This window comes from Lynx canadensis, chromosome D3 (genome assembly GCF_007474595.2).
Source record: "Lynx canadensis isolate LIC74 chromosome D3, mLynCan4.pri.v2, whole genome shotgun sequence".
NCBI classification, from domain to species: Eukaryota; Metazoa; Chordata; class Mammalia; order Carnivora; family Felidae; genus Lynx; species Lynx canadensis.
In genome coordinates this window covers 36,302,299-36,327,828 of record NC_044314.2, presented here as the reverse complement: position 1 = coordinate 36,327,828, position 25,530 = coordinate 36,302,299, and the positions used below count along the sequence as shown (strand labels likewise).

At 37.0% G+C, this 25,530-nt stretch overlaps 1 protein-coding gene across 2 annotated transcripts in view; it reads left to right on the top strand.

Annotated features, from left to right (window-relative positions):
- Positions 1 to 25,530, top strand: part of KIAA1328 (KIAA1328 ortholog) — a 348,930-nt gene that overhangs the window by 175,472 nt on the left and 147,928 nt on the right. The window lies entirely within an intron of this gene.

Genomic DNA, 25,530 nt, shown 5'->3' with positions numbered 1-25,530 from the left:
AAGAAGGGTGATTCATATTGTATATAAATTGTAATAATTTTTAAAAGGAAAAAAAATACATTGTCAGTATAACTGACTCTTAAACAATGTGGCAGTTAGGGGTGTCAACACTCTGCACAGTTGGAAATCTGCAATGTCACTTTTGAGTCCCCCCCCCCAAACTTAATTACGAATAGCCTACTCTTGACCAGAAGCCTTACAAATAACAGAAATGATTAGCACATCCTTTTTATGTTATATGTATTACATACTGTATTCCTACAATAAAGTAAGCTAGAGAGAACATGTTATTAAGAAAATCAGAAGAGAAAATACATTTACTGTGCTGTGTTGTATTTATTGGAAAAAATATCCACATATAAGTGGACCCACATGGTTCAAACACATGTTGTTCAAGGGTCAGCTATAATAGCAAAAAACTCTGTGGAGAAGAGAAACCACTCTAGGTATTTTAAGCAAGAAGAAATTTAATACCAGGAATAAAAGCTTTGAAAGGGCTGAAGAAGCAGGTTTTGTGTTGGAATTCCAGCAGTGACTTCACAGCAATATAGAATTAATACATTTGGGGAGTCATACTCTGAGATCATCACTGGAGCTATGCTTCCAAGGTCGGTGGACAGCCAGAAAACTACAGAATAGGCCCCCATCATTGAGATCTAGAGGTTAGGAAGACAGACCAGCAGATCCTTGGTGCTTCTGCTGCTGCCACAACTGCTGCTGCTTACCCAGAAAACCAAAAATTATTCCCTGAGATGCTATTGCTGGGGAGAATTCTCATGTTTTCTCCTTTGTCCTTGCCAGCAGAGACAAACAAAAGGAGGCCTCCAAAATCATGTGGATTAGGCAGAACGTCAAAGATACTGAGAGCCATGGCTGCAAAAGAGTGCGGAATATGATTTGTAGCTTCCCAGATCTTACAATTAGGTGGAGGGTAGAGTGAGCCATGCCTCATTAATCGGCACAATATGGAAATTTCCACCAATAAGAGACTGCTGAATAAATTAGGGTTTGTTATGCAGTAGGTGAAGGGTTTACCCAGGTAGTGAGTATTCAGTAAACTGGGATATAATTGCACTCTTGAGTGTTGGTTAATAAATTTGGGTTATTTAAATGTTGAACTCTTAAATCTAGTTTATACCTGAGCCAATATCTATCTTATGGTTTCTGTAATACTGCTTTTAAACGTGTGCTACAAACATTGCTATTTCTTGAAAACAGTTAAATTGCTTCTCTTTTGCAAAATTAGCCCGAAAGATTACAGCACTAGACTTCGTCATATCCAGAATGCCATACGTAAATTTAGAAAAGAATTTTTCTAAATGGTAGATAATATAAAAGAGATCTTTAACAGTTTTCTGTGTCTGGGAAATCAGCTACAGATAAACAACCACGGGCAAATATATAGTAGAACGTAACCTTACTGCTTGGCCATGAAGTCCAAACATTGCCTTCCAAATGGTATTTGGGTCACCTCTCCAAGACGAATGACCTTACAGCATCCTTTCCTGTATCATCCGCCGGAAATAGTTGGTGCATTTCTATGCCCCTGTATGTACGTACTCACATAGAAATGGGTTTGGGTAAAACGGAAGCTGTGAGAAGTATTGTAGTGTATGAACACTAGTCTTGTGTGAAGTTCTGTCCCCTCTCAGCCCCACAAAATGAAGTTCACCTTAAAAGTATTTTGAAATAAAAACTATTTGAAAATGTACAAACAATGAGATTAGAGCGAATTGCCTCAGAAGCTAAATGGCCAGACTTCCTCCAACAGATTTTAATTATTTCTGTAGTTTTCCCCACAGGAAGACTCACAATGGCCACTTGAAGTAACCACCGTAGCTGCTTCATCTTCTTCTCAAGCTTCACACCCTAAACAAAGCATGAAGCTGAGCGGTGCACTGTTTAATTTTCCAATTGGATTTTTCATTATGTTTTATGATAACTTTTTATTTTTATCAAGTCGCATCTCAGCGTTGTGTTTAGACTCAAGAAGATTTATGGCAAATGATCTGGGTGCTTATGTGGACAAACAAATGCAATAAATCAGTTTACCGTTTCAATAAAATGTTATTAATAGAACACATTATTCTGTTCAATATTATGTTATCTTTAAAATTAAGCAGAACATTAGTGGCAATGAAACTAGTTTCAATCAATACATCCCTGTAATGAAACCTATTGTATAAAAACTTTTCTTTTTAAGGAGGAAAAATGTCTTTAGCACAACTACCAACTTCTGACTGCAGAGATGGCGTCTCACAGCTTCAAAAATGTATTGGTAGGATTTCTTTGTGTTTGTTTTGGTGTTAAGAAGATAGTTTCTTGAAAGTTACCTTGCGGCAGTTAGAACATGAATGTTCCTGGGGCTCCTGGGTGGCTCAGTCATGATCTCGCAGTTCGTGAGTTCGAGCCCCACATCAGGCTGTGTGCTGACAGCTCAGAGCCTGGAGCCTGCTTGGGATTCTGTGTCTGTCTCTCTCTCTCTGCCCCTCCCCCGCTGACGTTCTGTTTCTCTCTCCCTCTCTCTCAAAAAATGAATAAACGTTAAAAAAATTTAAGAAAAAAACATGACTGTTCCTTAAATGATTTTTTAATGAAGAATTTAGTTGGCACTTGACCTGGCAGAGACCCAAGCATGTGCCTCACTGCAATTGAAGTCAGAGAGGATTTTAAAAAGGCAGAGCTCTGGTGACACCAGCTGTATTAGAATTGCCTGTTTGTCTTCTGATCGTATAGAGTTTTTGATTGTATAGAATGAAAAATGTGTAGTGGATGAAAAATGAGGAATATTCAGATGAGTTTATAGATGTTAATGTTTCAAAACTCGCATAATGAGAATTTACTGGGATTAGAGCCCTGATGTAGACCCTCGATTACCCACTATACACCCAAATTTTAGAATGATGGTTTTAAAATTCAAGGTGGCCGAAGTCTCAGAATTGTAGTCTAGGACGCCTACAGACAGGCTGGCAGTTTGTTTCAGTGCTGTTTTAGATAGCAATGTGCCTTTAGACAGGCTGCTATTTAATAATACACCATGGAGATTAAAGACTTTGGGATGTTAAATTGCATACACTTTCGAGTGAAAAACTCTTAAAAAAGACTTTATGGATACTTCTGCTTGGTCCCTTGTATTGTCATGTAGCCGTTTAAGGAATCTGGAGATGAGTCAGAGTCCCAAATTTACTCCTTTATTTCTGCCACTTCATATTTCTAATCTGAATGTAAGAAATAGAGACATTATCTTACTATGGCTTTATTCTCATTAAATTGTTAAGAAATTGTTGTTTGGAGAGATGAGAGCTATGTTAAGATGAACAACTATGTATGAACCTAAGCCATCATATATATTCTGTTGGCTTAGGATAAAATTTCCATAGCCTATCAGGCAAATAATTTGAGTATATTGAATAGGAAACAGAGAGCTTTGCACTCACTGAATACTACTGCTAAATTTTATAGTCACACTCTCCTCCTGTAGTTTAAATAAAGATGATTCTCATATTTTTTTTCACACCAGTAGGAGACTACTTAAAATCTGCATTGGAGGGAGGCATAAGATAGCAGCAAACTTGATTCTAGTTTTTTTCTTATTTCTACCTCAAAACTTTTAAATGTTACCTTTCCGAAGGAAGATTCATTTTTGTATTATGTCTGTGAACACCTATGAAGCATTGTGTGTAATTGGTCTACAGTTGACAATGATTGAATGTGGACACCTTGGCAGCAGGTAACAAGAAGCAACTGACCATTTTGTTATTGCTGTGATTTTTTTTTCTTCTTTTTAATTTTTTCCCAATATCTTAAAATTGTGCATGTTCATAAGGGATATTTATATGTCATTTTCTTTTCTAGTAATAGTTTTGTCTGATCTTGGTATTAGAGTAATTCTGGCTTCATTAAGTGACTGAAAGTTTTTTCTTTTCTTTCTTCTATTTTTGCATTATTGTTGTTTAATCATTGGATGGAGTTTTCATTGTGGTGATGTTTTTAATTACTACTTCAATTTCATTGTCAATTTCATTGACATTGAGGTGTTAAGATTTTCTCTTTTGCCTTCAGTGAGTTTTGGTAATTTCTGTATTTCAAGGAATTTGTCTATTTCAGCTAAATTGTCATATATATAGCATAAGGTTGTTTATAATATTACTTTATTAACTTGCTAATGTCTGTGGCATTGTATCCATGTGCTCCTTTTTCATTTTCTATTTTGATGATTGTCTCTTTATGATCAATTTTATAGATTTCTTTAACAAAGCAACTTTTGGGGTGCTGGGGTGGCTCAGTCGGTTAAGCATCGGACTTCGGCTCAGGTCATGATCTCACAGTTCGTGAGTTTGATCCCCATGTTGGGCTCTGTGCTGACAGCTCAGAGCCTGGAGCCTGCTTCCGATTCTGTGTCTCCCTCTCTCTCTGCTCTTCTCTGCTCATGCTCTGTCTCTGTCTCTCTCTCTCCCTCTAAAATAAACATTAAAAAAATTAAAAATCAGAGCAACTTTTATTAGATTTTCTTTATTGTTTGTGTTCAGTATTATTTATTTCTCACCTTCTGTTTATTTTTCCTTCCTTCTACTTACTTCAGTTTTATTTTGCATTTTTTTCTAACTTCCTAAGAATGGTATTTAGCTCATTGGTTTGGAATTTTGTATAGCCATTTAAAGTTGTAAATTTCCCTCTGAGAACTCCTTTATCTGCATCCCATAAATTTTTATGTTGTTTTTGTTTTTATTCATTTGAAAATGTCTTCTAATTTGTGATTTCCTCTTTGAATAGTTTATAAACATTTATAAGATTCTTTCTTAATTTCAAATGTTTGCATTCTCAGATTGCTTTCTGTCACTTTTTTTTTCAAAATTTTATTTAAATTCTAGTTAGTTAACATGTAGTATAATATTGGTTTCAGTAGTAGACTTTAGTGATTCATCATTTACATATATCACCCAGTGCTCAGCACAAGTACCCTCCTTAATACCCATCACTATTTAGCCCATCCCCCAACACCTTCCCTCCATCCAACCCTCAGTTTGTTCTCTATAGCTAAGAGTCTGTTGTGATTTGCTTCCCTCTCTTTTTTTCCCCTTCCTCTATGTTCATCTGTTTTGTGTCTTAAATTCCACATGTGAGTGAAATCATATATTTGTCTTTCTCTGACTGACTTATTTCACTTATTACCACTCTAGTTCCATCCGTGTTTTTGCACATGGCAAGATTTCATTCTTTTTTTTATAGGTATTTTTAAAGTTTTTTATGCTTATTTATTTATTTTGAAAGAGAGATTGCAAGCAGTAAAGGGATAGAGAGAGAGGGAGAGAGAGACTCTCAAGCAGACTCCATGTTGTCAGCACAGAGCCAAATACAGGGCTGGATCTGACAATCGTGAGATCATGACCTGAGCCAAAATCAAGAGTCAGATGCTTAACGGGCTGAGTCACACAGGTGTCCCAAGATTTCATTCTTTTCGATGGCTGAGTAATATTCCATTGTACATTCCATACCACGTTTTCCTTATCCATTCATTAGTCGATGACATGTGGATTCTTAGTATGATTGGGCTATTGTTGATAATGCTGTTTTAAACATTAGGGTGCGTATGTCCCTTCGAATCAGTATTTTTATATCCTTTGGGTAAATACCTAGTAGTGCCATTGCTGTGTCGTAGGGTAATTCTATTTTTAACTTTTTGAGGAACCTCCATACTGTTTTCCATAGTGGCCGTGCCAGTTTGCATTCCCACCAACAATGCAAAAGAGATCCTCTCTCTCCGCATCCTCAGCAACATCTGTTGTTGCCTGAGTTGTTAATGTTAGCCATTCTGACAGGTGTGAGGTGGTGCCTCATCATGGTTTTGATTTGTATTTCCCTGATGATGAGTGATGTAGAGCATCTTTTCATGTCTCTGTTGGCCCTCTGGAGTCCTTCTATGGAAAAGTGTCTATTCATATCTTTTGCCCATTTCTTAACTGGATTATTTGTTTTTTGCATGTTGAGTTTGATAAGTTCTTTATAGATTTTGGATACCAACCCTTTATCAGATATGCCATTTGCAAATATCTTCTCCTGTTCTGTAGGCTACCTTTTAGTTTTGTTGATTGTTCCTTTGCTGTGCAGAAGGTTTTTATCTTGATGAGGTACTAATAGTTCATGTTTGCTCTTATTTTCCTTGCCTCCAGAGATATATCTAGTAAGAAGTTGCTACAGCCAATGTCAAAGAGGTTGCTGCCTGTGTTCTCTAGGAGTTTGATGGTTTCATGTGTCACATTTAGGTCTCTCATCCATTTTAAATTTATCTTTGTGTATGGTTTAAGAAAGTCTCTCATCCATTTTAAATTTATCTTTGTGTATGGTTTAAGAAAGTAGTCCAGTTTCATTCTTCTGCATGCTGCTGTTCAGTTTTCTAGTACCACTTGTTTTAGAGACTATCTTTTTTCCATTGGATATTCTTTCCTTCTTTGTCAAAGATTAGCTGACCATACAGTTGTTGGTCCATTTCTGAGTTTTCTGTTCTGTTCCATTGGTCTGTGTGTTTTGTGCCAGTGCCATACTGTCTTGATGTCTGTTATTTATTTCTAATTTAATTCCCTTGAGTCAGAAAATGTACTCTCCACAATTTTAACACCTTAAAATTATTGAGACTTGTTCTACATCCTGTGATATGGCCTATGTTGGTAAATTTTTCAACTACATGTAGTAATAATGTAATCTACAAGTATTGAATGAAGTGTTCCATATATATCAATAGGGTCAATATGTTTATAATTTTGTCTTCTACATAGCTGTTGATTTTTTGGCCTACTTTTTCAATCAGTTACTAAAAGTGAACCTTAAAAGTTCCAAATATGGGGGTGCCTGGGTGGCTCGGTCGGTTAAACGTCCGACTTCGGCCTAGCTCATGATCTCGCGATTCCGGAGTTGGAGCCCCGCGTCGGGCTTGGTGCTGACAGCTTGGAACCTGGAGCCTGCTTCCATATTCTGTGTCTCCCTCTCTTTCTCTGCCCCGCTCCTGCTCATGCTCTGTCTCTCAAAAATAAATAAATGTTAACAACATCAAAAAATTTTTAAGTTCCAAATATGATTATAGGTTTATTTTTCCTATCATTTCTGTCCATCTTTCCTTTGTGTATTTTGAATTCCAGTTATTAGATGCCTTTACATTTGGGATTGTAATGTCTTCTTGGTGCATTAACTTCTTTTATTTTGAAATATGCCTCTTTATCCCTGATATTATCACTTGTTCTGAAGTATACATTATATGATATTAATATGGCCACTCCAACTTTCTTATAATTTGTATTTTTAAATATTTTTTAAGTTTAATTATTTATTTTGAGGGAGCAAGAGAGAGGCAGAGAGAGAGGGAGAGAGAGAATTTCAAGCCAGCTCTGCACTGTTAGTTCAGAGCCCAATGTGGGGCTTGAACCCACGAACTGTGAGATCATGACCTGAGCCAAAATCAAGAGTTGGAGGCTCAACTGACTGAGCCACCCAGGCGCTCCTGTAATTTGTATTTTTAGAGTATATCCTATTTTCATCCTTTTTTACCCTATCTTTGTCTTTATAATTTAATTATAGTTCTCAAAAATAGCATATATTTGGGTTTTCATTTAAAAGCCTATCTGACAATCTCTGGCTATTTACTGGGGTATTTGGATCCTTTACACTTGGTACAGTTATAACCATGGTTGGGTTTAACCTGCTCTCATTTCATTTTTTTTGTAGTTTTCAACAGTTTTTCAGTTTTTCCTGCCTTTGGATTAATTAAATAGTTTTAGTGTTTATTACCTCTATTTAGGGCTCTTTGTTTTATTGTTTTGTAGTTTCTCTAGGGTTTTCAGTATGCATCTTTACAAGTCTGTTTTCAAATGATAATTTACCATGTATAATCTCACAACAAAAATGCTTCCATTTCTCCCTTCCATCTTGCTATTGCTGTCATACCTTTAACATACATTTTAACATATGTTAGGAAGTCCACATTTTTGTTATTATTGCATTAAACAGTTTATTATATGTCAAGTAAAATTTAATATGAAAAAACATTACTTATATTTCTGTTTCTGGAAGTGTACATTTGTTTGTATAAACTTAAGTTTCCATCTAGTATCATTCTGTTTATCCCTGATTCTTTATGGTCATACAGGTTTTCTGGCAATGAATTATTTTTTTTGTTTTCATGAAAATATCTATCTCCCTTTCAATTTTTCAATTGAAAATTTTAATTGTTTCAGTTGTTTTATTTAAAAATTTCATTGTTTTTCTGCATAGGTGTCTCTTCTCTGAGACTCTGTACTGAAACTTCTGGCTGCCTCAACCTCCCTGAACTCTGATCTCTGTCTCCATAATCCCCCAAGACTTTTGTGTTCTGCTTAGGACTACTTTCTCTGCACCATAGTCTGGAATGTTTGTCCAAATGGAATCTAGGGCTAATGTAGGCTCATTTGTTTACTTTATTCGTATACCTGCACCAGTTGTTGTCCAGTGTCTGAAAATGGCTATTTTATATATTTGTCTGTTTTTCTAATTTATGGTAGGCAGGTGAATGTATTAAATACCCTCAAATGCAAATTCTTATTGAAAGTGTATTTTAAATGTGGTTGTTAGGTTTTAGCATACAAATTTAGTGATATTCTTAGGAAAACAAAGAGGTTTTATGGAGGGAGAAGGTGTATCATGAGCTTGATAAATTCACAGTAAAAAAAAAAAAAACTTACAGAAGATACAGTAATGAATGTGTTTTTGCTCTTCTAAAGCAGGTAAAATAGGGACGCCTGGGTGGCTCAGTTGGTAAGTGTTCGATTTCAGCTCAGGTCATGATCACACGGTTCGTGAGTTCAAGCCCCGCATTGGGTTCTGTGCTGACAGCTCAGAGCCTGGAGCCTGCTTCAGATTCTGTGTCTCCCTCTCTCTCTGCTCCTACCCCACTCACATTCTGTCTCTCTCTCAAAAGTAAATAAACATAAAAAAAAATTTAAAGCAAGTAAAAATAACACCTCATGGGCCAAAAAAAAAAAAAAAAAACTCAATGGGAAAATTTAAGGGAAGAGAAGCTGAATTTTTGTCAAATTTATTGTAACTTGTAATTAAAGGAAGTCCAAATTGATGTATAATAGGAATCTTATAAAGAGCACTTATATTGAGGACCCAAAGTAATAAAAGGGGAATAAAGATTTAAATAAGAACTGCAGAAATGGAGACATTTCCTTAAGTCTTGGCTTTCAGGCTGAGAAGCAAACACCATGATTTTGTCCCTAGCTTCAGTTACTTTGGGCAAGTCTTTTAGGTTCATGCACATTTCCTTACATAAATTAGATTTAACTCTTAATAAAAATAAACCTTTACTTCATCCAATAAAAGGTGCCCTCAGGTATATCTCATGTACCTTCTTTATGATGCAGTGCTTTGTAAAAATCTGTTAATACCCTGAAAAGACAGAGAAGTGAAATGTAGTTACTGATAGGTTAATAATCCCCAGCATCCCAAAGGTTTATGTGTGCTCTTGTCATAAATACATTTGGTTTTAAAATAAAAGCAAGTTCACATAAACTAGGAAGCAGAAAATTTAATCAGCATTGTTGAACAAAATTGCTGAGTGAGGTACATCTGGTACTGTGCAGGACTAAAAGATACTTTGAAAAGTAAAGGATATAAAATGTGAATAGAGGGGAAAGCAAAAGAAGTAAAAGACTCCAAATGTTTTTTGTTTTTTTTTTTTAGTTCCGTAGAGACCCACCATCAGAGACCTTTAAGGAATAGATAACTGGTGGGCAGGAGATCCTTACTATAATGGGAAATAATTATTTGTTTCAGTATTCACAAAAGGAGGATCAGTGGTAGGTGTTTAGATATAGACCAGACTTAAGGGAGGAAGCTGGAGAGGGAAAGGAAATTGTATGCAGCCCGTCGTGTGAGATAAGGAAATGAAAACATCTGAACTGAACACTATCCACAGCCAGACAGAACCTATCTGTGAATCAAGAGGCATTTGCAGTGCAGTGATTCTCTAAATATGTTCCCTAGATCAGTGGCATCATCATTGCCTGGGCACTTTTTAAAAAATGCAAATCCTCAGGCCCCGACTCAAGCCTACTGAATTAGAAATCCCAGCATGGGGGCCCAGAAATCTGTATTTTAACAAGTCTTGCAGGTGATTCCTATGAACACTACAGTTAGAGAACCTTTGTGCTAGAGTAATGGAAATAAACATCATCTGTTGATCAGACTTCTGAGGAGTCCTATCCCGTGCAGCTTTATGAATACATTTCCCCAAATTATCTTCTTGGTATAGATAGCTTTGGCGTATTTTGTATATGATCAGTGTGCTCAGTCACACAAGTGCTAGAAAACAAGAGTCTATGAGATAGGAAATGAACAAAATCCATCCTCAGGTTTACAAGTCTCTTCTTTGTCATCAGTTTCATCCATTCTTATGTGATGTGTTTCTCTGCAATTTTTCTGTGTTATTGACGAAAGGATTTATATTAATGTCTGCTTAGAGATAACCCAATGCTATTTTTAGCACAAAAAATGAACCTTTAAGCTTAAAATCATTTTTAAAAAACAGTTTGAAATGTACTGAAGTTAGGGTGGCACTTGAGTGGCTTAGTCAGTTGAGTATCTGACTCTTGCTTCTGGCTCAGGTCATGATCTCATGGTTCATGAGTTCGACTGCACCGACATCACAGTCTACTTGGGATTCTTTCTTGCTCGCTCGCTCTCGCTCTTGCTCTTGCTCTCTCTCTCAAAACAAATAAACACTGAAATGTACTGAAGTGATTTTTTTTTCCAATACAGCTTTTCCTGGTTGAAAAGTCTGCTCTTCCTTTCCTCCCTCCACTACTCCTCTGTCTCCTCTCTGTTCCTCTCTGCTTCTCCATGACACCACAGCTCTCTCCCCATGCCTTTTCCTCAGAGTGTACCTTCAGATTCTGTGTCAGATTTGAGCTCGCGAATATAAGGAAGGGCTAATGTTAATGGCTGCTTCTGTTTTCCCAACAATGCCAAAAACATCGTCACCCGGTTTTATAAGCATCTGATCGCACATGTGCTTGCGCTGCCTGGCAACTTTCCTCAGAAAGCTGCTCCATGAAGGAGACCACACTTGGCCAGAGTGGCTTCTGGAGAGCACTGAACGATAACCTTGTTTGTGACCATTAGGTGCAATGCCTTTCTTGTGCACTGAAGTAAGCTGATTTAGGAGACTTCCATAGCCAAGTCAGTAAGCATTTATAATTGTTGATTTATATTTCCAAGAAATGTAGTAAATCTCTGATGGATTCGCAACTGTAGTATACAGTGGACACTCACTGCACCAACCTAAAAAGGTATAATTACCTGGGAGAGGAATTCTAACTATGATTGTAGGATTAATATTATATTAGTGAGGCAAGATTTCCAGGTTCCAACACTTCTTGAGAAGAAGCGTATTGCCCTGTCCTCCTTTTTGTAAGAGAATGTTTTTGTTCACAGATTAATCAAATTCATGCTGACTTATCGTGTCATTTCAATCACTAGATGATTAGGATTCAGCTAATAAGCCTGACAGACTGGGTGCTGTCTATGCCTGTTGAAGTTGTGCCGAATCTTTCTAGGTGAGACCGACTGGTGAAAGTCTTTTACATACAATTCATTTGGACACATCGGCCATGTTGAACAGATGCTGACATCTTGGCATGCACAGATATTCCATACAATTTGAGTTGATGAGTTCTTGTTGAAACATGCAGAAACATGAAGACTGCTGCCAATATGCGAGTCCATGCTCACAGGCACCTGCTCTTTCTATTTGGAGTCGTTGCCTGGGCTGATCTCCAGTTTAAATGCCTGAGCCCACCCTCCTTCCCACAAGAAAAGTGCCATAACAATTTGGGCTTATGTTGTTGTTTCCGCACAAACCCCTTCCCTCTTTTCCACAGTAGCATTTTAGGACAGTCTCCTATGAACAAGGCTTCTCCTACTTTCTAGATTTCTGGATTAAAGAGCGAATTTATTTTTGTGTGCTCTTTAGGCCATTGCAAGTAATAAAAAGCTTAAATAGTCATCCTAATCATGACCTCAGCTAAAATATGTCCACAAATTATATAGTATACAACACCTCATAATGATTTCCAGACCCTAGTGAAACCATATAGTATGAATATTATTGTAGTGGTTTTTCATTTGAATTTCCATCATGCCTCCCTCTTAGCAATGAAGAAAGCAACATCTGGCTCACTATTTGAAGTGCTAATATTGTCTGTTGCTATTATAGTTCATTTTACCTCTTTCTACCTGTTTCCTACAAACTGTATTGTTCTACTTATATATTGTCATAACAATACAGGGCTTTGTGCCATAAATCTCACCCCCAATCAAATTACTTTTCAGCCAATAGGCTCTAAAGGCTCATCTCAAACAAGACAAAGTGTGGATCTCCTATATTAATAACACTCTGCCTATCATAGAAGAAATCTTGAGGCAAGTAAAAGAGAGAGGAAGAAGGGATTCATTTGGTCTCTATCATTCACCCCAATTAGCAGTCAACAGATAGCCCTATTCTTACAGTCTTTATTCAACCTGCAAATGGCCTCATAACTTGTTTACTCGTCTTCCAATAGAATATCGGTTTTCATTAGAGCAGACTCTTAAAAATTTTAATTTTTTATTTTTTAAATTTCAGTGTAATTAAGGTAGTCTTATATTAGTTTCAGGTGTACAATATAGTGATTTGACATTTCTATACATTACTCAGTGCTCATCATGATAAATGTACTCTTAATCCTCTTGACCTTTTCGTTTATCCTCCCCCCGCCCCCCGCCTCCTCTCTGGTAACCACCAATTTGTTCTCTGTATGTAAGAATCTGGGTTTTTTGTTTGTTTGTCTTTTTTTCCTTTGTTCATTTGTTTTGTTTCTTAAATTCCACATATGAGTGAAATCATATGGTATTTCTCTTTCTCTGACTGACTTATTTCACTTAGCATGATACCCTCACATTCCATCCATGTTATTGCAAATGGTAAGTTTTCATTCTTTTTTATGGCTGAGTAGTATTCCAGTGTGTGTGTGTGTGTGTGTGTGTGTGTGTGTGTGTGTGCGCGTGCGCGCTCGCCACCTCTTTTTGCATTCATCTATTGATAGACATGGGTTCTTTCCATAATTTGGCTATTATAAATAATGCTGCAGTAAACGTAGGAGTGCATATATCTTTTCAAATTGGTGTTTTTTGTATTCTTTGGGGCAAATCCCCAGTAGTGGAATTACTGGATCATATGGTAATTCTATTTTTAATATTTTGAGGAACCTCCATACTGTTTTCCACGGGGCTGCACCACTCCAGTGGCTGCACCAGTTTGCATTACCAGCAAGAGTGAACAAAGGTTCCTTTTTTCCACATCCTCACCAACATTTGTTTTTTGTATTTTTGATTTTAGCCGTTCTCACAGGTGTGAGGTGATATCTCATTGTGGTTTTGATTTGCATTTCCCTGATGGTGAGTCATGTTGAGCATCTTGTCATATGCCTGTTAGCCATCTGTATGTCCTCTTTGGAGAAATGTCTGTTCATGTCTTCTGCCCATTTTTAATTGCATTATTTGTTTTCCGGTATTGAGTTATATAAATTCTTTATATATTATGGTTCTAACCTCTTATCAGATAAGTCATTTGCAACTATCTTCTCCGATTCAGTAAGTCATCTCGTTTTGTTGGTTGCTTTCTTTGCTGTGCAGAAGCTTCTTATTTTGATATAGTCTGAAGAGTTTGTTTTTGCTTTTGTTTCCCTAGACATATCTAGAAAAAACGTTACTACAGCCAATGTTAGAGAGATTACTACCTGTGCTCTCTTCTGGGATTTTTATGGTCTTTAATCCTTTTTGAGTTTATTTTTGTGTTTGGTGTAAAAGAGTGGTCTAGTTTCATTCTTCTGCATGTAGCTACCCAGCTTTCCCAACACCATTTGTTGAAGAGACTTTCTTTTTCCTCTTGCATATCCTTATACCTTTCGTATAGATTTATTGACTGTATAAATATTTCTGGGCTCTGTTTTCTATTCCATTGATCTTATGTGCCATACTGTTTTGATTACAGCTTTGTAGTTTATCTTGAAAACTGGGACTGTGATACCTGCAGATTTGTTCTTTTTCAAGATCGCTTTGGCTATTTGGGGTCTTCTGGGGTTCCATACAAATTTTAGAATTATTTGTTCTGGTTATGTGAAAAATGCTGTTGGTATTTTGATAGGGATTACATTAAATCTGTAGAATGCTTTGGGCAGTGTGGATGTTTTAACTAAATTTGTTCTTCTGATCCATGAGAATGGAATATCTTTCTATTTGTGTCATCTTCAGTTTCTTTCACCAATATCTTATAGTTTTTAGAGTACAGGTCTTTCACCATTTGGCTAAGTTTATTTCTAGGTATTTTATTATTTTGGGTGCAATTGTAAATGGGAATGTTTTCTTAATTTCTCCTTGTGCTACTTCATTATTAATGTATAGAAATGCAACTGATTTCTGTATGTTGATGTTGTGTCCTGCGATCTTACTGAATTCATGGATCAGTTCTTATAAGTGTTTTGCTGCAGTCTTTGAGGTTTTCTCTGTATAGTATCATGTCATCCTCAAATAGTAGGAGTTTTAGTCCTTCTTTACCAATTTGGATGTCTTTTATTTCTTTTTCCTGTCTGATTGCTGTGGTTACGACTTCCAATAATGTGTTGAAAGAAAGTGAGAGTGGCATCTTTGTCTTGTTCCTGACCTTAGTGGAAAAGCTCTTAGTTTTTCCCCATTAAGGTTGATGTTAGCTATGGGTGTTTTATATATGGCCTTTATTATGTTGAGGTATCTTCCCTCTAAACCTACTTTGTGGAGAGTTTTCTCATGGATGGATGTTGTGCGTTGTCAAATGCTTCTTCTGCATCTATTGAAATGATTATATAGTTTTTATCCTTTCTCTTGATAATTGATGTATTATGTTTATTGATATGTGAATATTGAACCATGCTTGCATCCCAAGAATATATCCCACTTGATCGTGGCAAATTATTTTTTTAATGTATTGTTGGATTCAGTTTGCTAATATTTTCTTGAGAATTTTGCATCCATGTTCATCAGAGATGGCCTGTAGTTCTCTCTCCCTCTCCCTCTCCCTCTCCCTCTCCCTCTCCCTCTCCCTCTCACTCTCACTCTTCCTCCCTCTCTCTCTCTCTCTCTCTCTCTCTCTCTCTGTGTTGTATCTTTATCTAGTTTTTGGTATCAGAGTAATTCTGACCTCACAGAGTGAATTTGGAAGGTTTCCTTCCTCTTCTATTTTTTGTATTACTTTGAGAAGAATAGGTATTAATTCTTCTTTAAATGTTTGATAGAATTCACCTGTGAAGCTGTCTAGTCCTGGACTTTTGTTTGTTGGAAGTTTTTGACTTCTCACTCAACTTCATTGCTGGCAATCAGTCTATAAAATTTTTCTATTTCTTCCTGGTTCAGTTTTGGGAGATTATATGTTTCTAGGCATTTGTGCATTTCTTCTAGGTTGTCCAATTTGTATTTTTCATAATATTATTTCATGATCCTTTGTATTTCTGTGGTATCAATTATTTTTCCTCTTTTATTTCTGATTTTTTCTCTTTTTAAGTTTATTTTTATTTATTTTGAGAAAGATATAGAGAGCAAGTGGGGGAGAGGCAGAGAAAAAGGGAGACAAAATACCAAGCAGGCTCCGTGCTGTCAGCACAGAGCCCAACATAGGGCTCAAAATCACAAACTGGATATCATGACCTGAGCCAAAATCAAGAGTCAGATGCTTAAGCAACTGAGCCACCCAGGCACCCCTCTGATTTTTTTTAAACTTTTTTTAAAAATGTTTATTTATTTTTGAGAGGCGGGGAGGGGCAGAGAGAGAGGGAGGCACAGAATGCAAAGCAGGCTCCAGGCTCTGAGCTGTCAGCACAGAGCCCTATTTGGGGACCGACCTCACAAACAATGAGATCATGACCTGAGCCAAAGTTGGCCCCTCAACCAACTAAGCCACCCAGGTGCCCCTAGGATCCTTGTAATATGAATGTTATTATGCTTAATGGTGTTACTGAGTTCCCTTCATCTGTTGTTTTTTCTTTCTTCTATTCAGCTAGATTACTTTACATTACTCTATCCTGCAAATAGCCAATCCTGAGGCGCCTGGGTGACTCAGTCGGTTAAGCGGCCGACTTCACCTCAGGTCATGATCTCACGCTCCGTGAGTTCGAGCCCCGTGTCGGGCTGTGTGCTGACAGCTCAGAGCCTGGAGCCTGTTTCAGATTCTGTGTCTCCCTCTCTCTGACCCTCCCCCGTTCATGCTCTGTCTCTCTCTGTCTCAAAAATAAATAAATGTTAAAAAAAAAATTTTACAAATAGCCAATCCATTCTTCTGCTTCCTTGAATGTACTATGTATTCCTTTTAGTGAATTTTTAATTTCAGTGATTCAGTTCATCATCTCTAATCTTTTTGTTAATGGTTTTTTTCTGTCTCTCTTGATGGTCTCACTGAGATTCTCCACTCTTTTCTCAAGTTCAGTGGATATCTTTATGACCATTACCGTAAGTTTTCTATCAGGCAAATTATTTATCTCCATTTTGTTTAGTGCTCTTGCTATGCTTTTTGTCCTATTCTTCCATTTGAGAGGTATTCCTCCACCTCCTCATTCTGCCTAACTCACTGTGTCTGTTTCTATGTGTTAGGAAAGTCGGCTATATCTTCTGCTTTTGAAGATAGTGGCCTTATGAAGAAGAGGTCCTGCAGTGTGCTACAGTGCAGTGTCCCCTCGTGCTCCATAACCTGGTGCTTCAGGAGCATCTCCTATGTGTGTCCTGTGCGCCCTGCTGTTGTGGCTGAGCTGCATTGGCTTTCAGTCCAGTCTTCTGCAATGGCTCTCTTGGCCTGTTGTGGGCAGGGTTTGGTTCCGGTGTTATTAAGGAGCCAGTCTTGGGCTGCCTTGGGCACGGGTTGGTTCAGACCAGTTGTTTGCCAGAGATGTAGTCGCACTAAACTGCAGGGTGCCCTCCCTGTATGGTCCCCTGAAAAGGTTTCATTGGTGGTTGGGACCTGCAGTCACACCAGTTGGCTGCTCCTAGCCCTCTGCTAGGGCTGCTGTCGAACTGGTGTGTGCGGTTATCGTTACCTCTCCCTGGTGTAGAGGTCACTGTGGAGTGGTGCTGGTTCCCGGTGGGCTGCTTGAGCACTGCCATGCTTTTGACACTGCCTTGGATGCACTCCTACCGAGGGTGTGTTGGATGAGGCAGATCTTCAGGAAAATGAAGAGGTGGGGTGCCCAGTATTGTCAAGGAGAGCAGACTTTCTATTCACTGACAATTCCACAGTAACTAGAACAGTACTTTCTATATGGTATGCATTCGATAGGTAATAGTAAATGAATGAATGGTGCCTTTTTTTTTTTAATAAAATTTACCCACTTTAAGTATCCAATTAGATGAATTTTGGTAAATTTATTGAGTTAGGTGAAAATCATCACTGTCCAGTTTCATAACATTTTGATAACCCCAGAAGGACCCTCATGCCCAGTTGCAGTCATTCCTATTACTACTGCCAGCCCTAGACAACCACTAATCTGTTGTCTCTACAGATTTGCATGTTCTGGATATTTCATAGAAATGGGATCGTGTAATAGCCATTTGCCTTTGGTTTTCTTCCCTTTAGCATCATGTTGTTAAGGTCCATCCACATTGTAGCATATATCTATAGTCTGTTCCTTCTGATTGCTGAATAGTATTGTATTTTATAGATATACCACTTCTTATTTCACACTTTACCCATTAATAGATATTTGGATTATTTCTAGGTTTTGACTACTATGAATAATGATGCTGTGAACACTTGCATACAATTGTTTTTGTGGAGATAGGTTTTAAATTCTCTTGGATAGATACCTAGGAGAGAAATTGCTGAGTAGTATGGTAATTTTATGTTTGTTTTTTTAAGAAGTTGCTGAACATTTTCCCAAATGGCCATACCATTTTACATTTTCTTTTCTTTTTTTCTTTTTTTTAATGTTTATTTATTTTTGAGAGAAAAACAGAGCATGAGCAGGGGAGGGGCAGAGAGAGGGGGAGACACAGAATCTGAAGCAGGCTTCAGGCTCTGAGCTGTCAGCACAGAGCCTGACGTGGGGCTCGAACCCACGAACTGTGAGATCATGACCTGAGCCGAAGTCAGATGTTCAACCAACTGAGCCACCCAGGTGCCCCCATTTTACATTTTCAACATCAGTGCATGGGAATTCTAATTTCTCCAAATCCTCATTGTCTATATTTTTTATTATTGCCATTTTAGCAGGTGTCAAGTGCTTTTTCCTTTTAATTTTAACATGCTAATCATTTTATGCTTCCTAATGATTAATGATGCTAAGTAACTTTTCATGTGGTTATCATCAGTTTATATGTCTTCACTCATGAAATGTCTATATCTTTTGCCTGTTTATTGGCCCATTTTTAAACTGGGTTATTTTTCTTCTTATTATTGAATTATAAGAGTTTTTTATATACTTTAAATACAGGTTCCTTAATCAGAAAAATAATTTGCATATATTTTCTCCTAGGCTGTAGCTTTTTTCACATTTTTTTAAATATACATTTTCTTTTATGTTTTTATTTTTGACAGAGAGAGACAGAGCATGAGCAGGGGAGGGGCAGAGAGAGAGGGAAACATAGAATCCGAAGCAGGCTCCAGGCTTCGAGCTGTCAGCACAGAGTCTGATGCGGGGCTCGAACTCACAAACCGTGAGATCATGACCTGAGCAGAAGTTGAACGCTCAACCTACTGAGCCACTCAGGCGCCCCCCCCTTTTTTTTTCATGTTTTAATGGTATCTTTTGAAGTGTGAAAGATTTTAAAGTAGATGAGCTAAAATTCATCAATATTTTCTTTTATGGATTGTACTTTTGATATTATATCTGAAAAATCTATGAAACCCAAAATCACAAAAATTTTCTCCTGTGTTTTTTTTCTAGATGTTTAATAGAATTTTTGTAATTTTAGTTTTTATGTTTAGGCTTTGATCTAATTTGTTATCTTTTGTGTATGGTATAAATAAGGGTCTTAATTCCTTTTTTTGGGTTTTTTTTGTGAGGGTTGGTTTTTATTAGTGTTGAGTTTTTTTGGCTTTTTTGCTTTGTTTTGTTTTTTTGTTTTTATTTTGGTTTTTTGGGCATGTGGACACCCAATAATCCTGGCACCATTTGTTGCTGTAGGGACCATTCTTATGCCCATTGAATTGCCTTGGTGCTTTTGTCAAATACCAGTTGATCATGAATGTCTGACTGTATCTTTATAAGTTTCTAAATTAAAAACTGTAAGTTCTCCAACATTATTGTTGTTTCTCAGAATTGTTTTGGTTATTGTGGGGCTTTTGCATTTCTATATAAAATTTAGTTTTGTCTTGTCACTTTCTCCAAAAAAAGGTGCTAAGATTTTGAGAGGGATTGCATTGAATCTTAGTCTAATTTGGGAGAATTGCCATAAATTAAACTTAGTTCTTCAGCTCATTTTATCATGAAACGTCCCTCTTCATCTCTAGTTATCTTTTTGGCTTAAAGTGTGATATTAGTATAACTACTTCAGTTCCCATATGTTTATTATTTGCATGGTATATCTTTTTCCTTCTTTTGACTTTGAAGCTATTTAAATGTGACTCTAAAGTATGGCACTTATAGACAGCATTCATTTGGATCTTGTTGTTATATGTAGTTTGACAATCTTTGCCTTTTAGTTAGAAGGATTAATCCATTTGCATTAAATATAATCGTGATGTGGTTCGATTTGTGTTCCATTTTCTCTTATTTTTTGTATATTTCATGTTTGTTGTTCTTTGCTCCTTCCTTGCTGTCTTTTTTTGTGTGTGTGTGTTAAATATCTTCCAGGGAAACATTTGATTCCTTGGTTTTCTTTTCAATGTTTTTTTTAATCATTGCCTTAGGAATTACAATACATATTTTAACTTATCACAATATCCTTAAGATGTATATAATAACAATATTCTAGTGAAATATAAACTTTGCTCCATTATATTTCTGCCCATTCCACTCTGCTATTGTTGTCATATATATAATTTTTTATGTTGTAAGCCCAGCAATATTGTTTTATAATTATGATTTATGTAACTGTCTTACAAAGTGTTTAAGAATGCACATACAAATGCGTACACACACAAGTTCTTTCATATTTGTCTAAAATTATGTTTTCTGCTGTTTATTTCTGTAGATTCAAGTAACCGGTTTAATTTCCTTTTAGCTTAAAGATTTTCATTAATGTTGCTTATAAGTCAGGTCACCAGCAACTATTCTTTTAGTCTTTTCATTTTGTTTTGCCTCAGTTTTAAATATGGGAATATCTTCATGCCTTCATTTTTTGAAAGATAAGTTAGCTGGATATCGAATTCTTGGCTAGCAATTTCTTTCTTTTAAGACATTGATTATGCTACCCACTTCCTTTGGGCTCCACTTTTCCTGATGTTAGTTGTTAAATGTATTGTTGTTTCCTACATGTTATGAGTCATTTCCTGTGCTCCTTTCAGGATTTTTGACCGTTACTTGTCCAAGTGTGGATCTCTTACATTTATCCTTCTTGGGATTTATTGAGCTTCTTGAGTGTATGGATTAATATTTTCCATCAAAATATATTTTTAGTTATTATTTGTTCAAATACTTTTCTGCCCCTTTGTCCCTTTCCTTTCCTCTGGCACTCTCATTTTATGTATGTGGATATGCCTGGTGTCCCACAGGTCTCTGAGAATGTTGGATTTTCCTTTTTTTTTTTTTCCTGCTCTTCAGATTAGATCATCTCCATTGATCTCATTTTAGGTTTACTGATCTTTTACTATTTCACATCTGCTGAGGAGTCACTCGACTAAATTTTTATTTTCATTTACTGTGCTTTAATTCCACTATTTCCATTTGGGTCTGTAGATACAGATAGGGATGATATAGATAAGGATATAGATATAAGTATAGGTAGAGCTATAACTATAGATATAGATGATATAGAATATATATATGTATATATATATTTCCTCTCTATTAAGCTTCTCCATTTGTTGTCAATATTGTACTTTGAAAAAATTCTTTAAATATATTTTTCTTTAGGTCTTTCAGCATATTTATAATAGCTTCTTTGAGGCCTTTTTAAGGCCAATACAGTAAAACCTTGGACTGTGAGTAACTTGTTTTGCAAGTGTTCTGCAAGATGAGCAAACATTTCTAATAAATTTTAACTTGATAAACAAGCAATGTCTTGTAATACGAGTAGTACGTGACGCTGAGCATCACATGATCACAACTGAGTCAACGGCCCTTCTCTCTCTTGCTGCAAGATTGTGGATGATCATCTCCTATGCTCAGATGCTTGGTCTCAGGCTGCAGCGTTTGGCAGAAAACAGTGATTTTTCAGAACATTAGAAGGTGCCCACAGCTGGCACTAGTGTATTTTTTGTCATTTCAAAGCATCTGTGGATCATCTTTGGCTTTTCCATACAAGAGTAAGCTTAGGAATGCTTTGCTTCACTCTAGGTCAGGCTGCCTGCAGATATAGACCCTTTCCTCTGCTGCTTTATTGCCACTTACATTAAATATAGTATATGACAAGAGTTAATTAATACTGTACTGTATCAACATCCGTGTGAGTATATACAATGGCCCCCATACAGAAAAAGATTCCATCGAGCCAATAGATAGCAGTGATTCCATTAGTGATAGCGAAAGTCATCCCACATAATAACCCTCCTTTTTCTTGTCTCCCTCACACCAGCCATGAAGGTTTTCAAGGGTAAGTGCAGGTTAATTTATTTTTTTCTTTATATTTTGTATTTTCTTTATTATTTTGTATTATGTTACAGTATTATAATCATTTTTATAGGAATATTTTGGGGTTGTGGAATGAATTATCTGATTTTCGGTTATTTCTTATGGGGAAATTTGCTTTGGTATACAAGTGCTTTGGATTATAAGCATGTTTCCAGAATGAATTATGCTCACAAAGCAAGGTTTTCCTGTATTTGGTACACCTTGGAGACTGTCAGTTGTTCTTCTTAATTTGGGTCACTCTCTCCTGTTTCTTTGCACCTCTTGTAATTTTTACTGAAAAATGGATATTTTATGTAATATAGCAACTCTGGTTTCTGATCCCTTCTCTGGAAGGCTATTGTTGTTGCTTGCTTTCTTTTGTTTGTTTAAATACTTGCTTGGCTTAATTCTGTAGAACTTATCTCCCCTGCAATGTGTGTCCGCAGATATACTCTACTCAACATATTTTCTTTTGTTTTTTATTTTTTCTTTTTTGTATGTGTTTAAATCTAGCTTCAGGAAGACATGCACTTCTGAGTCAGCATCACTTAACTAGCAAACAGCTAACAATTGGTAGTAGATTGTGCTCAAATACTTTGAGTTAGTCTGGCTGCCATCCTTTACCAATGGATCTGTTCACGAGCTGAGGAATGCCTTTACTTTCTGCCATGCTTTTCGTGTCTTCTCCACATGAGTGTAAAATCTCGAGTTCAGACAGAGGTAAATAAATAGTTAAAGCCCTGTCTAGTCTCTGTTGAGTGTGCACACAGCATACTGCCTTCCTTACTACCTGGTATATGGGGAATTTATCAAGACTCTCTCTTGCTGTCGCATTCTCCTGTTTTCTTGTTAAATTTATGACCGCTCTACCAGGCAGTGGTTTGCCCCAACCGGGCTTGCACCCTGAGGCTAGCTACCACATTGGTTATCCTCATTGCCACAAAGGTCAGTATTGTCTCCACAGCTCTCAGAGACCTTCAGATCAAGTCAGCACCGTCCAGTTACCCTGGTAGTTTTCAGGGCTTGCTTTTTCCCCTTGTAGATTTACCTTTCCTAGCTAGCCGGGAACTGGCACAAGAGCAGAGCCTCAGGCTAAAATGTCACCATCTCTCCCTGTTCTTTCTCAAGGCTCAGTTTAATAAATGCTTCTTGATTTGTTGTATGACTTTATTCAGCCCCCACTGTCCTGAAATGTTTTGTTCTTTTTTCACAAGTTAATATGGTTTTCTTATTGTTTTTAGTAGGAGAGGATTTACTGAGCTCTGCACTCTGCCATTCTAAAATTCCTACCCTGAAGTCTTGTGATTTTGATTATTGTCCTATATCAAATGCTGGGTGTTTTTTCTAGGAACGTATATTAATAAAACAATCAAGAGCCACTATAGTTATTATAAAATAAAAGGAGAAAGGAAGTTATTATATCCCTAAAATATTATTTTAAAGCCAAGCTAGTTTGCTGAAATTATGCTGTGGCTATTTTTCTTTTAACTCTTTCAAAAACATCTCTTAGTTTTTAACTTATTTCTTTATGCGTGTATGTAAATGCTACTTAAGTGTGATAATTTCATTGCTTCTTTAGCCAGAATGTCTGAATAAATAACACACTGGAGTTGTGGCACTCACCCATCACTTATGAACACAAAACTGAACTCAGTTTATATGAGGGATCACACTTTAAGTAAAACTGGTATGAAATAGAACTAGTATGAACCCTTGGCCTTTATTTCTTCAGAATCACTTCCATTGTCATCATTTGGCTTATAGTAATAAGCTATTTCTGTGTTGAGCAAAGGGGTGTCTTTTCTTTTCTTTTCTTTTCTTTTCTTTTCTTTTCTTTTCTTTTCTTTTCTTTTCTTTTCTTTTTTTTGGTTTTGTTTTGTTTATTTTGAGAGAGAGAGTAAGCATGAGCAGAGAAGGGGCAGAGAGTGAGAGAAAATCTCAAGCAGTTGCCACACTGTCATCACAGAGCCCAGCGTGGGGCTCCATCTCACAAACCATGAGATCATGACCTGAGCCAAAATTAAGAGTAGGCACTTAAGGGGCGCCTGGGTGGCGCAGTCGGTTAAGTGTCCGACTTCAGCCAGGTCACGATCTCGCGGTCCGTGAGTTCGAGCCCCGCGTCGGGCTCTGGGCTGATGGCTCGGAGCCTGGAGCCTGTTTCCGATTCTGTGTCTCCCTCTCTCTCTGCCCCTCCCCCGTTCATGCTCTGTCTCTCTCTGTCCCAAAAATAAATAAACGTTGAAAAAAAAAATTAAAAAAAAAAAAAAAAAAGAGTAGGCACTTAACCGACTCAGCCACCCAGGTGCCGCAGGGATATCTTTTCTTGACCAAACATCTAGTGAAGTTTGTTTCCCCACATACAAATAGAGATACAAAATAAATAAGTAAACTATTGCTAACTTGGGGCACCCTGGTGGCTCAGTCAGTTAAGCGTCCTACTTTGGCTCAGGCCATGATCTCTCTTGTCTGTATGTTGGAGCCCCACGTCAGGCTCTGTGCTGACACCTCAGAGCCTGGAGCCTGCTTCAGATTCTGTGTTTCCCTCTCTCTGCTCCTTCCCCACTTGTGCTCTGTCTCTCTCTCAAAAATAAATAAACATTAAAAAAATTTTTTTTAAATATTGCTGACTAACATACTTAACATTAAATCACAAATTTAAAATAGGCTTGATTAAGAGGCGCCTGAGTGGCTCAGTCAGTTAAGTGCCCGACTTCAGCTCAGGTCATGATCTCCTGGTTGCTGAGTTTGAGCCCCATGTCAGGCTGTGTGCTGACAGCTTAGAGCCTGGAGCCTTTTTCAGATTCTATGTCTCCCTCTCTCTCTGCCCCCTCCCCACTCGCACTCTGTCTCTCTCTCTCAAAAATAAATAAACATTAAAATATTTTTTTAATAAAAAATTTTAAAAAATAGGCTCGGGGGCGCCTGGGTGGCGCAGTCGGTTAAGCGTCCGACTTCAGCCAGGTCACGATCTCGCGGTCCGTGAGTTCGAGCCCCGCGTCAGGCTCCGGGCTGATGGCTCGGAGCCTGGAGCCTGTTTCCGATTCTGTGTCTCCCTCTCACTCTGCCCCTCCCCCGTTCATGCTCTGTCTCTCTCTGTCCCAAAAATAAATAAACATTGAAAAAAAAAATTTAAAAAAAAAAATAAATAAATAAATAAAAAATAGGCTCGATTAATAATCTCAAGTGTTAATACAGTAACACAGTTATTACATGTGAACATAATGTAATTTTTAAAAAAACATTTTCTCAGATTTTAGTGTAATTTTAGGTTACAAATAACAAGCTATTCTTAAAATATCCCGCATTGTATCATGGTTCCAGTACAAGATTAGTTTGCAGCTCATGGACTCACTGTATGATTTCAGCATCACTTGAAAGAGTCTGTATCTTTAACCAGACAAGTCCACTGATAACATATCCATGAATTTTTAAAAATACTGGTATGTTCTATGAAATATTTAGGACATATTTATGCCAAAAAGTTATTAATTGTTTATCTGAATTTTAAATTTAACTGGAATCCTGTATTTTTCTTTGCTAAATTTGGAAACCCTACTTTGCCTACCATACAGTTGCAAAGATTCTTGTATTTTCTTCTAGGATTGTAGAGTTTTAGTTTTTATGTTTAGATCCATAATTCCTTTTGAGTTATTTTTTTGTGTGTAGTGACATAAGGGTTAAAGATTTATTTTTTCCTTATGGCTATACAGTTGTCCAGGATCATTTGTTGAACAGA